Source organism: Choloepus didactylus, chromosome 9 (genome assembly GCF_015220235.1).
Source record: "Choloepus didactylus isolate mChoDid1 chromosome 9, mChoDid1.pri, whole genome shotgun sequence".
Classification (NCBI taxonomy): domain Eukaryota; kingdom Metazoa; phylum Chordata; class Mammalia; order Pilosa; family Megalonychidae; genus Choloepus; species Choloepus didactylus.
In genome coordinates this window covers 31,224,303-31,238,739 of record NC_051315.1, presented here as the reverse complement: position 1 = coordinate 31,238,739, position 14,437 = coordinate 31,224,303, and the positions used below count along the sequence as shown (strand labels likewise).

Genomic DNA, 14,437 nt, shown 5'->3' with positions numbered 1-14,437 from the left:
CCTCAATTAAAAGATATAGATTGGCAGAATGGATTAAAAAATATGAACCATCAATATGTTTTTTACAAAAGACTCATCTTAAACCCAGCTACACAAAGAGATTGAAAGTGAAAGGATGGAAAACAATATTCCACACAAGCTACAGCCAAAAGAGAACAGGGGTAGCAATACTAATTTTCAGATAAAATAGACTTTAAATGCAAGGATGTCATAAGAGACAAAGAAGGATACTTTAAACTTATAAAAGGGACAATTCACCAAGAAGAAATAACAATCATAAATGTTTATACACTCTATCAAGGTGCTCCAAAATACATGAGACAAATATTGGCAAAACCGAAGGAAGCAACAGATGTTTCCACAATAATCATGGGAGACTTCAATACACCACTCTCTCCTATAGATAGAACAACCAGACAGAGGACCAATAAGGAAATTGAGAACCTAAACAATGTGGTAAATGAATTAGACTTAATAGACATATATAGAGCATTACATCCCAAATTATCAGGATATACATTCTCCTGCAGTGCTCACAGAATATTCTCCAGGATACATCATATGCTGGCATATAAAACAAGGCTCAATAAATTTAAAAAGATTGAAATTATTCAAAGCACATCCTCTGACCACAATGGAATGCAACTAGAAGTCAATAACCATCAAAGATCCAGAACATTCACAAATATGTGGAGGTTAAACAACACACTCCTGAACAATCAGTGGGTAAAAGAAGAAATTGCAAGAAAAATTGCTGAATATTTAGATATAAATGAAAATGAGAACAAAACATATCAAAATCTATGGGATGCAGTGAAGGCAGTGTTGAAATGCAAATTTATAGCTCTAAAAGCATACATGAAAAAGGAAGAAAGAGATAAAATCAAGCAACTAATGGAACAACTGAAGAAGCTAGAGAATGATCAGCAAACTAACCCTGAAGCAAGTAGAAGAAAAGAAAAACAAGGAGTAAAGCAGAAATACATGATATGGAGAATGAAAAAATAAAATAAATAAAACCAAAAGTTGGTTCTTTGAGAAGATCAACAAGATTGACAAGCCCTTAGCTAGACTAACAAAGTCAAAAAGAGAGAAGTCTCAAATAAAATCATAAATGAGAGGGGGGACATTACTGTGGCTCTTGAAGAAATTAAAAAAAAATCATAAGAGGATACTATGAACAACTGTATACCAACAAACAAGACAATTGAGAGGAAATGGATAATTTCCTAGAAAACACATGAACAACCTAGATTGACTCAAGAAGAAATAGAAGACCTCAACAAACCAATCACAAGAAATCCAATGTCATTAAAAAAGCTTCATACAGATAAAACTTATTTCAAAGCCACAGTAATCAAAACAGCATGGTACTGGCACAAGGACAGACATATAGAACAATTGCATAGAAATGAGAGCTCAGAGATCAACCCTCATATTTACAGCCAACTGATTTTTGACAAGGTGGCAAAGACCACTCAAATGGGAAAGAATAGTCTCTTCAACAAATGGTGCTGGAAAAAAACAGATCTGCATTTGCATATCTCCATAGAAACACATCAATTCAAAATGGATCAAAAACCTTAATGTAAGACCTAGAACTATTAAACTCAGGAAGAAAACATAAGGAAGCATCTTCAGAAATTTGCATTAGGAATGGTTTCTTAGACTTTACACGCAAAGCACAAGCAACAACAAAAAATAGATAAATGGGACCTCATCAAAATTCAAAGGTTTGGGTCCTCAAAGGATTTTATCATGAAAGCAAAATGACAACCTACGCAATTGGAAAAAATATTTGGAAACCACATATCTGATAAGGGTTTAATATCCAGAATATATAAAGGAATCCTTCAACTTAACCACCAAAGACAACAAACCCAATTTAAAAATGGGCAAAAGACTTGAATAGACATCTCTCCACAGATAAAAAAAATGGCTAGAAAGCACATGAAAAGATGCTCAACATCATTAGCCATTAGGGAACTGCAAATCAAAACCACAGTGTAATACAATTTCACACCCTTTAGAAAGGCTACTATTTTAAAAATGGAAAAATAACAAATGCTGGAGAGGATGCAGAGAAATAGGAACACTTATTTATGGTGGCAGTGTGAATTGGTGCAACTGCTGTGGAAGACAGTTTAGCAGTTCCTCAGAAAGCTAAGTACAGAACTACCAATATAACCTGGTAATCCCACTACTAGGTTTATACCCAAAGGAATTGAAAGCAGACTCAAACAGATGCTTTCAGATTTATGTTCATATTGGCATTATCACAACTGCCAAAAGATTGAAGCAACCCAAGTGTCCATCAACCAATGAACAGAAAATACAATGTGGTATATATACACAATGGAGTATTTTTCAGCCATAAAATAGAATGAAGTCCTGATACATGCAGCAACATGGATGAACCTTGAGGACATCATGTTGAGTGAAATAAGCCAGACACAAACGGACCAATATTGTATGGTCTCATTGATTTGAAACAATTAGAATAAGCAAAATCATGGAGTCAGAAACTAGAATATAGGGATTCAGGGGAGAGTGTGAGGAAAGTGAATGGGAAGTTAAAGCTTAAAATGTACAGCTTCCTATTTGGAATGATGGAAATGTTTTGGTAATGGATGGTGGTGATGGTAGCACGTTGTGAAAGTTATTAACAGCACTGAAATGTATATCTGAATATGGTTAAAGGGGGAAATGTTAGATTGTATGTATGGTAACAGGAAAAAAAATCCATGGAACTGCACTACACAATGAACCCTAATTTATACCAGGGACCATAGTTAATAGTACAATTATAAAAATGTGCTTTCTTCAATTGTAGTAAACATAGCATGCCAATCAAGGTGTTTAAAAGAAAAAGCAGTATCTTTTTAGGTCCTTCCAGACTATAGAGTCTCATGAATGAAGTCCAGCATTGCTTAACTGCTGACAATTAACAAGCTTAAAAATGTAGCGTGGCATAGTGAAGGACATGGATTTTGCATTACTCAGATCTGCCTAAAAGTTATAACCCAGCCTACCTAATAGCTCTGTGAATTTGGTCACTTAACCTCTTGACCTTTGCTTCTTTATCTTTAAAATGAGAATACTAATTCCTTAATAATGTATTTCACGGATACCAAATGCTGTTAGGTATGAAAAATACCTAGCTAACAGTAAGCATTGAGGAAATCACATCCATGATGATTATTAACAATCTCACTCTAATAATGTGTTGATGCATGTCCTCTGCTACTGTAAGCATCTTGAGAATGAGGGAATACTGTCTATTTCTGGTAACATCATGATACCTACTTCAGTGTTGGAGATACCACTGGGGTCATCAACTCTCATTTTCTGCTTCCTACATTTCACTTCCTTTGGGAGAGCCATCAAGTTATGAATTGATGATACTATATGATGGCTTCAAATTACTTGGTTTCTATGGTGCATTAAACTGAAAGCTCAGTTTCTGTTTCTAGATATTAACATTCTAATATCAAATTAAGTAAAAGAGTAAAAAAATAACAGAAACACAAGTTTCCCTCTACTCAGCACCCAATTTCCTGTGATTCTACCTTTCATGGCTGTTTCTTGTTTTGACTATAAGTTTGGTATTACAGCAGTAGTGCCTAGAACAAAAAGTGATCTAAGTTATTAGGAAACCACTCTACCACAAACATAGAATTATTCAATCTTAATCCCATGGTTTCAGTAAAATAGCTAAATATTTAAATGCTTAGTGGTAGCTGGTGTTTTCCACCAGTATGTTTTCAGGCAGTGGGTTATTTGTTCTGAGTTTCAGAAAATATACAAAAAGAATATAATGGGTTGAGAATTCTAATCCAACCTCTTACCACTGCCTGGTTACTGCAAATGTAACCATATTGTATCATCTGTTTAGAATATATTTTGTAGCTTATCTTCTCTTAAATTTATCCCCATTATTTTGACCTATGAGAAGTCATGAATCTCCAGTAAGCCTTCCCTGATCCTGCAGTCCTTGTTCTTTCACTAAGAAAATATTTATTGTCTATTAATGCCTATCACTGTTCTAAGTTCAGGGTATTCAGTAGTAAAAAGACAAGCACAGTTCTCCTATGGACCATGTATTCTAAGCTGTGTATGGTCACTAAGCGAGTTAACAAATAATTTAATTCCCACATCAATACAAATGCTAGAAATCTCTAATGAGTTAGAGGTCTTGCAGATCATGAAGGCAGTTTGAGTTTAATTTGAAGTGTGATAAAAAGTCATTTGGAACCTTTTAATAGAGAGTTGTATGGAATAAGTTCTTTATAAGATGACTTTTGCAACTCCATGGAGAGTATCTATCAAGGGAAATGTAGAACAGGGAGATAAGTCAGGAACATTCTGCAATAATAGAAGTGAAGGTGATGAAAAGTGATCAAATTCAGAATATATTGATATACATCTACCCCTGCCTTAATGTCTAATTCATTCCTGATAAATGAACAGCTGTTAAATAAAAATGAAATATTTTCATCTTAAATTTAATGGCACAATTATGGTGCTTCCTCTCCCAACCCCGGATAGCCACTCAACATTTACAAATATAAAAATATATCAATAGAACAATAAAAATGGATCCATATAAAAAATAGCAACAATTTGAAAGAAAATAATTTGCACATAAAATGTAATGTAAAAAAGGTTTCCTTTAGTTTTTAATTTTACATTTTTCTGCATCTTTTTCTTCATCGATGTTTTCAACCTTTGGATAACTTGTGGTTTTCTTGCTCTCAAACTGTACTCAATAATAAATTACAACACATAGAGATAGCTTTAGGACCAAAAAAAAAAGCCTGACTGGAAGGTTGTAGAAGTTGTTACCTCTTCATCTTTCTTAAGTTCATTTAAACACAGTATGCAAATCAACCTTGCTCCATGTGATTTTCTCAAACTAGAAACTAGAAAGTGTACTGTGAATATGATTTGTCCAAAATGGAAGAGTAATCAAAATCCAACATATTGTAATGTATTATAGGAAGTTTTTGTGTAAAAAGTCGTTATACCAACAAATCAAAAAAAATTTGACAAAAAAATAGTGTTATTAGTCTGAAAAAGGATACTTCTCAAGAGCATTTACTGAAAAAGTTAAGTAAGCAGAATAATGGAAAGTAAGTATATTGGGGGGGTATCAATTTATTGCCGATGAGTTGGATTTGGTTTGCGGTGGGGAGGTAATGGAAAGAGAGGAACTGTGTACAATTCTTAAATTATTGTCCTGAACAGATAGATGTATCGTGGTGCCATTAAGTGAGATGGACAAAATTAGGGAAGAAGCAGGCTAGGTTGGGTGTACATGGAGAGTATTTGAGAGTTTTGTTTCAAACATACTCATTATTCTATCTTTATGAGACATTCAAGGGGAATTGATAAGTAGGCAACTGCATTTATGATAAAGGAACTGAGAAGAAAGGTTGAGTCTTGAGTTCTTATGAGCACACTTAGTATTTAAATCGATGGAACTAAATAAGGACTTAGAAGACAAAGGCTGAGACAAGAAAAGTAAAAATTTGAAGACTGAGCTCAGAACATGTCAACATTTAGAGGGCTGGATGACAAGGAAGTAGTTAGCAGAGGAGATAAAGAAGGAGCATCTAGTTAAGTTTGGAGGAAAACCGGGAGAATGAAACATCCCGGAAGTCAAGTGAAAAGAGAATTTCAAGAAGGAAAGAGTGTTTGATTGTATCAAATGTAGCTCAGACCATCAGTAATATGAAGACAAATAAATGGCCATCAGATTGGCAAAACGAAGACTTGAAAAATTCTTACAATTGCAAGTTCTGTAATATTTCTAAGGCATTGGATTTATATTTATATGGGTTTTATATAATTTTTATATATTTATATTTTATATTTATATCTTATGTTGGTTTTATATTTAAACTCTTGCATTTGTGCAATGATTATCTGCCTAATACATTTTTAATTGACTAGAGCTCATTTCTATTTCTTTATACATGGTTCTACCATAACTGGTACTTAGTTAGGGTTCAAAATTATTTATGGAATCAAATGGAATTGAGCTGATATCCACCAAAAGAGAAAAATCAATTTTAAAATCCATGATTGTATTTGTGGGTTACTGACAGGACCAATTTTTAAAATATGATATTCTGCCTAATCTTTGGCATCCAGGAAATGCTCACACTCAACAGTTGAGCTTTTCTACTATTTCAGATGAAAAAGAAGATATGAAACACATATTCCCTCAACAACTTCTCCCCATGTCATCTTATCTACATCCAACTTATCTACCTCTACCCTCATTAAAGTGTTCTACCGCTGTTAAAGTTTAATTTATCCACTTGAGCTAGTAATTACACCCAACTGTTTCAGTCTTCTCTGAAACCTCATTTGATTTCTAAATATATTTTCTTTGTTTTCTATATTTTCATTCCTTTTCTACTCTCCTTTACTTGCACATCATATTTCATCCTCTTTTTGCTACTAATTATTTCAAGCCTTGGAAAAAAAGCATTCTACATATGTTATCCCTAATTCCTAATTTCCTTTGACATCTCAAGCCAAGGCTTGTACTTCACTAATACTTTTGTTCCTTAATTATACAGTTGTGAAAGGATATATTCTCTTTTTGAGAAAAAAAGATCTTTAATATTTTTAAAACATACTCAACCTAAGCCATAATAAAATAATTATAAAACTATAATGAGATAGAATTTCCTACACATTGACAAATCCTGAAAAGTCTGCCTACCCAATCTGTTAGAGAAGCCATGCCCACCAGACTTCTCACTACATGCTAGTGGAAGTGAAAAAGGTACAGCTAACATGAAGAGGAATTTGGCAAATATAAAGAATATTTCATCATCTGTCTCCTAAATAGTAATTCTGGGAATTTATTCTATAGATATATTTTCAAATCCACACAATTACATTAAAATAGTCATTTTATTAGTAAAAACCCATGAGTCTATCAATAGGAAACTGATTAAATTAAATATGATACATCCATATAGTGGGATACCATTCAGTTTTAAAGAAGAGAGCTGGACAATTTCTTATTTTTGTTATAGAAATATCTCCAAGATACATTGCTCAAAGACAAAACAAAGAGGAGAGGTGTTTGTAATAAGCTACTATTAAAATAAAGGAGGACACACGCACGCACACATAAAGAAACTGTGAAGGGTTAAAAAAAGCTACAAAAATTGTGCCTGTTGGGTTACAATGGGGTGAATGAGGTAGATAGAAATAGGAACGTGAGAAAGAGTTTCTCTAAAGATTTTATATTTAGATTTTTGAACCATATCACTGTTTCACCGATTCTCAAATCCTAAATAAACAAATAAAGAAGACTTTCAGAAGACAAAAAAAAAAAAAAAGATCATTATAACATTATAACCACCTCGGTATGAGAAACTCAAGGCACCTGAGTAGATAAGTGAGTGCCTGTCCTTCCAGTAACACCTCCCTGCACTAACAGCAATCATTTCTGAAAATCACTCTGAAAAGTATGTCACTTAACAGTGTGGTAAATGGACAAAGCAAATAAATCCTGACACTGGGAAATCCATTGAGAAGTAAGTGTGGACATTCAATTATGTATTTCCTATGCTCAAAAGCCATGTTCTTGTTTATAAACCCAAGTCAGTTATAATCTGCTCAGCAGATCATTTAAAGTCCACTCTCTTATAATATCAAACTATCTTTCTGGCCTTACCTCCCTCTACTATACTTTTGGCTAACAAATCTAGACGACTCACTCTTAGAAATTCTCTGATAACGCCATGCTTTTGTGCCTTGACACGTTCCCCTCCTGCCTCTTGGAATATTTTACATCTCCTCATTGCTAACTTTCTCTCAACACCAACCTGAAACATTTCCTCCAAAACTATCCTGCTTTCTCTGACAGTATATGATCAAATGATGTATAACGAAACCTCAAAAATGTTCAGCGAACATCTGAAACCTAATAGAACATTCTTTTCATGACAAATTTTGTTTGCATTATAATTAGTAACAGACTAGTCCTTCTAGGTAGTAAATTTTTTGAAGACAAGCACTGTGGCTTTTTCTCTTTTCATTTTAGTATACCTTGCTCCAACATGGAGTAGCTGTTGAAAAATATTTCTTTCATTCAGTTTCGTTGACACCTTTGTTTCTTTCACAGCTAGCCTTAAACTGATAACTATGGTTATGTCTGATTGCAGAGCTTGAAGAACTTGAGTAAGTTATGCTTTTAAATATGGTCATTATGTGGCTGTGTAATGGATTTCTGTGACTTTTGCCTTTGAGAAATCCAGACACCTTTCTTCTGGGGAAAGCATTTTAGTTTCTGCTTGAGGATACTCCCTCTTTCCATTAATCATCCATCTGCTTCAGGAGAAGGTGACTCTTCAACCCAAGCCTTTGCCCTAGGCCTGGTCAGTCAGGGTATCTGTGCCCCAGATTCAATAACTGGTTCATCTATGATCATGTGACCCAATGCAGTCATCAGATTTAAATCCTAGCACTTTGCCTTGGAGACTGGGGAAAAGCACTTTTTTGCCAGGGAGTTTGATGAAAGGATCAGACATAAATAATGAAGCTTTCTTGTGAACTCAGTAGAAGCTTCTGCCAGAGACTACATATAGCCCAGTGAAAAGAGGAGCTTAAGAAACAGAGAAAAATGATACCTGATCCTGATAACTCTGTATGCGTTCCTAGGTCCATCGATGCCTGACTTTGCTACCCCTGAACTTTCCAATGACACAAATGAACAAGTATCTCTCTTTAGCTTGTTTTGTATCATTTGCAAACAAACGAGTTTAGATTACTATAAACTGAAATTTGGAATACTTAGAAATGCATTTTAAAGTCTAGCTATGTAACATTTATTTTAGTATTAAAAAATACGTTTCTGGTATCCAAAGAGTTACATTCACCATATTCAATGAATTTTAAAATACCAATATAAAACAATTGAATATTTTAAATATCTTTCAGGTATATGAAGATATCAAAATAATCTGAAAATACAATTAGGTTTCATACACTAAAAGAAAGATACAGTTCCTCAGGAATATCTTAAGAAATGGCTACATTTCTGATGGGCCCTTTATAGCAGACACACAGAAGTGCTACATTTAGATACCACATGTAGGGCCAGTTTCATAAAGGCTACAGGCCAGCACCAACAGATAAAAAGAAACATTCTTTCTGACCCCCAATATTTCACCAACTGTATGCCATGGCAACAGTCTCCCCTTGGCTCAGACTAAAGTCTACAACATAATGCAATTTTTAGATCCTGTCTGCAGAAGGATCCTATTAAAATTCCACTGGGAAGAGAAAGGGAGTCCTAGGTAAGAGTTAAAAGAAGCAAAATTCTGGAAACTTCTTCTGTGAGCATGGAATATTTTCGTCATATTTTCTAAGTGCTGTGAAATAGGATACAATCTGATGGCAGTGGAAGTGGGATTAAAAGAGCATGCTGGTGTCTATCCCTCTAGGTATCTAGGCTGTGGGACCCTACGCTAGGGACAGAGTCGGTCACTCTAAAAGAGATCACTGAAAGGGAATAGGAGGGGGAAATCAGGGGAAAATTTCTCCTTTCTGAATTTTGCTGAATTCTGACCCCAAGTGGAAAAGCATGATATACTTTTAATAAGTCAGTTTTGAAATGTCCTTCCAAATGAGATTCTCTTCATTATTTTTATTTCACCAAAATTTATCTATGTAAAAAGTCATAAATGTATAGTAACCTAGGAGTCTATCACATTTTACTCATTTCTGACAGGCTCTCTTAAGATCTGATCTGCACATTCAAGAGATAATACATTACTGGTTTTTACAAACAATTCTGAGTATCTTATTGCACATATCCATCCTTTCTGTTTATTGCTCTTTCTAAATCCATACTGTTAAGTTTAATTAATTCTGAATTTTACACTTACTTCACAAAATATTTACACAATAATTTCAATAGCTTCTGCAAGATACATTCATTTACAAAAATGGTTCTGTAAAATATTGAACTCTTGAAAAACTTCAGTGGATTTTTCTTCAATGCCAGATGCTTATCTGGATATTCATTCTTGCTAATGTGTAAGTGCTAGATATGTTTATTCATGTGATGCTCTTTTATAATAAAATGAAATAAAGCAATAACATATCAAGTGAAATTATCTTAATTATACAGCTTCTATAGATGCAGGGGTTCAGAACCACAATATTGAAGACAGATTTAAATAATGCTTTCCATTGTGTGGAAATGTAACAAATTGAAAAGCTAATCAGAATATCAAAGCAAATACATATTACCAGGGTCTTCTTGCACTCTAACAATAAAAATGTATTGAACACCAAGTCCTATCTCTATTTTTTTGTGATCATTTTAATAGTCAACAAGTAGCTAGCTTCATTATTCTCACAATTGAAGAGGTCTTAAAATGGAGTGTGCTGGTATGCCTAATAATTTCCTACTAAATTGATTGTGTAAAAATATTTATATGTGTCTCTCAATAGAGGACAATAAAAGACAAGAATATTGTTGCTACTTACCAACCCTGTAAGCATTTTTTTAATAACTCAAAAAAAATAGGTGCTGTGGGGGCCATCACTTATCCTATCGAACAGCACAATAAAAATAATATTAGGGAAGAATGGGGGTAGGATATCTTCGATTTTTATTAAAATTCTCTTGAAAATCTACAGACAGATGTATTTTATGTATTTGTCTCTGAGGTTAGTGATATTTTTATGTTTTCTGCACAAAGACACACTGCAAAAGCAAGAAAATATAAAAGAAAAGGTCTTGTCAGTTTATGATTAAAACAAATTCCTTTTTGTATCTAAGGTTTTTGATTTTGGAAAATCTCAAAATCAAATTGTTTAATTACATAAATAATAAAAGTATATCTCTAATTTGCCTCATCACCAAAATAACCTTCAGTCAAGCTGCTATGACTTCTCTTGTAAGCATAGAGTTTTGCTTCTGAAATAGAAACTTGCCTTCATTTCATCCTGAACCTTAAATAAAAATTAGGAAAAAGTATTCAAATGTCAAGATAGAAAGCATTCTTCCACATTTTGAAACTTTACAGCTTTTTAATGGCTGTTTAATAAGCCACATATTTGAAAAACTTTTTAAGGGTTTCTAATTCTAACTCTAATACAATGCTTTAAAGTGGGTATGTTTCACACAGCAATTCAGTCAGATGTTATTTCTTATTGCTACAAAACACCTTTTTCTCTGCCATTACTGGATCTTCAATAGTGCATATTTTTATACAGCAACCAGTTAAAGACGCAAAGTCCCACATTTTCTCTATTAGTTATTTTAAAAAGCACTTTAAAACTAAAACTATAGTTTATTCTGTGTTTACTGTTTTAGTATAGGATCTTAGCAAATGATTCTAGCATGATACCTCCATAAAGGATTTTAGAATTTGACAGCTGTGAATATGAAAAGTATATTCTTTTCTACACCAAAGGAAACAAGTTGCTGTTTCAATCATAGGTTAAAGCATCACCTTTTGTAGCAACGTTTATATGTTCACACCAAAATGTAGGGTAATCTGCCAAGCATCTTCAAGCTTGAATGTAGAGAACAAAGGTAAAACCTCATGTATAATACAAAGGTAAAACCTACTTACTTTTTTCTCAGCTATGTCTTGTTACTGAAACTGCCATCAACTTCTGACTGTTAATAACTCTTTCAACAAAAACGGAAAACAGTAAAGTCACATGTCGTAAGAGTAGGCCTATATTGGATACAGCTTAACTTCAGTACTGGACAAAAAAAAAACAGGCAGGGGGCGGGGGTGAGCACACAAACTCTTAGATAAAACCACTTCCTGGGTAAGTACAGTTAACCACACATATCATTATTCGATTTGAGCAAATTGTCTTGAGTAATCAACAATATCATTATTTTTCAATGTGATTATCAATTTTCAAACACTACAAAATTATATAGGTTTCTCCAATTCTGATTTAATGGGGAAAATGTGTGGTTAGAAAATTAGTAGGGGGAGGAGCAGGCTGCTAAGCCCTGAGGAAACTTCCCCTTTCTCAGCCTTTTAGCAAGTGCTTAAGATATACATTAAGTTTTAACTCTCCAGGGTAAGCTGGAGCTTGCCATCAGGTGGTTCTGCATGTTGACATGGGAAGCCGAGAAACCACCTCTGATTGACAGAGTTGGTGCTTCTGTCTCACTCATGGATGGCCCCAGGAGATGCTGCTCCAGCTAATAAGTTCCCAGGGCCTTGGACAGGTTGCATTAAAGGACACTGCCCAGAGTGCTTTGCAGCAGGACCTCTGGGGATAAGAAAAGTGCTCCCCACGCTGGCTCGGCACTTGCTCTGGCTATGGCACTCACCCTGGGTGTGTCCTTTCTTGCAGCTTCCTAAGCATTTCTAAAATCTGCTGTTACTCTAGCTGAATGGTTCTTTGTATGTCCTAACTTAGGAAGAAAAATAAAATTAAAGGTACAAAGGGTATCATTTGGATATTCTGCTGTGTGATGTCCTACGGCAAAAGTCAACCAATCCAAGAAATACTTTTGGGAGGATCTCAGCAATCACTACAGGCTGTGTATCTTTATGGAGCCATAGAATTCAACAAATAAGCATCTGGATTTCCAGGCTTGGCAGGTTTTGTAAGATTTGCAGGATATTCACAAAAGGGAAAGCTCCCCTTCCAAATATGTGAGAAAGCTAAATCACAACTCTTGGCATACAAACCAAAAAGATTAGATATCTGTGTCCTAACTCTCAGCAGTGCGGTGTGTTTGGAACAAATAAAGACATCCTTTAAAAATACATTTGGTATATATGGCCCAAGTTAAGGGTGACATATCCCTGCCAGTTAATCTATGTTCTCTAGTATGTTCTTTTTTTTAAATCATATTTCGACTGGTCCTGGAATTCACTGACATTTGTCATTCTAGAATGGACCTTTCTAGAATGGCCCTGAAGATTTGTATTCAAAGTTTCTCCTTAATACAGAGGAGAAAGTGGAAAAGCATGATATTGAAAATGAGGAAACCAGAATTCAGGCCTCACTTCTGACACTTGCTATTTATTTGGCCTTGGTCAAGTCACTTAAGTCATAATCTCTGAAATTCAGGTTATTTAACTATATAATGAAAACATCTGTCTCAGGGAATAAAATATGTAAATAGATTTAAATATTTTGTAAATCATGATAACTATAGACATATTATACATTAGCATGGCAAAGAAAGAAGGATCAGAAAGCCTCCAAAGAAACATCAGAAAAATATAGTTTATCTATTCGATTTAGGCCTTTGTAAATACAAGTTAATTTCATTAATCTAGGGCAAGAAAAATAAATTAGGCCTTCCCTTTTTATTAGTACTAGCATCAGATATCTGAATAGGAAAACAAATAAAACACCTATATACCATATGGATTATAAATAAATATAAATACCTGCTTGAAAAGCAATGTGAAGCATATTTTTGATCATGAATAACTAGACATTAAATGGAGACAAAAATACATTTTCTCTCTATAAGGTGAGAGGTGGGCAACTTAGGCAGTGACATAACTGGGTTTGGCTTCTAGAGAGAGATGTACTTACTGTGATTGAACTCTAGCTTAGTGCTTTAAGACATGTGGCTTAATATTTTCACTCTTACTAGAAGCTAATATTTATTGGATGCTTACTATAAGCTAAGCACTGTAGCAAACTCTTTCAATTCACTTTTTCTTTTAATCCTCACCCAACCTTATGAGTTAGCTCTTTTTATCTATGAGGAAATGGAGATTAAGTGGTTACCCAAATTAGCAAGGAATAGATCCAAAATTTAAATCCAGGGACTCTGACCTCAGCGCCCTTGTTCTAAATTGCCACACTATCTTTTAACCACTTGTTATGCAGCATGAGTCTAAGTGAATAATGCTGAGGAAAAGTGCCTTCCTGGTATTCCTTTTTGCCTCTTCTTGGTTACAGCACCAAAGTCTTCAAAGGCTGGATTAACAGGTAGGATCATACTATGATCAGATCCCCCAAAAGCTCTCCAGATTTTAAATCCGTAACAAAGAAATTAAAAGAAGGTCAGAATAAGTGGAAATATACTATGTTCATAGACAAGAAAATTAACATTGGTAATGTGCCAATCTGCCCAATTAAATCTACAGGTAGATTCAATGAAATCCCATTACAGATAGGCTGGAACTTTTGAGGAATGCAATAAGCTCTTTCCAAAATTCCCGTGGAAGAGCAAATGTCCAAAAATATCTAGTTCCATTTTGAAACAGAAGAGCAAAGACTTGAAACTTGCCCTTTCAGATACTGACATAGTCTAAAACCAGTCATAAAAACATTTCAATGCTGGCCCACGAGCAGCTCAGAAAAAGAATGTATTTATTTGGGAACTTGATATATGACAAAGATGGCATCACAAGGTAAACAAAAAAAGAACAGATTGTTTAGTAGATGGTGTTGG

The 14,437-nt window shown here is 34.3% G+C and overlaps 1 protein-coding gene across 2 annotated transcripts in view; it reads right to left on the bottom strand.

Annotated features, from left to right (window-relative positions):
• The window catches only part of ARHGAP15 (Rho GTPase activating protein 15), a 653,013-nt gene extending 641,266 nt beyond the window's left edge, over window positions 1-11,747 (bottom strand). The window contains exon 1 of one of the 2 annotated variants that reach the window (XM_037850077.1): window positions 11,619-11,747. The gene's annotated coding sequence lies outside the window, so the exon portion shown is untranslated. Of the gene's footprint in view, window positions 1-11,495; window positions 11,514-11,618 lie in introns of those variants that run through there. The other variant, XM_037850078.1, reaches the window with a different exon arrangement.
• Window positions 11,748-14,437: the final 2,690 nt, after the last annotated feature.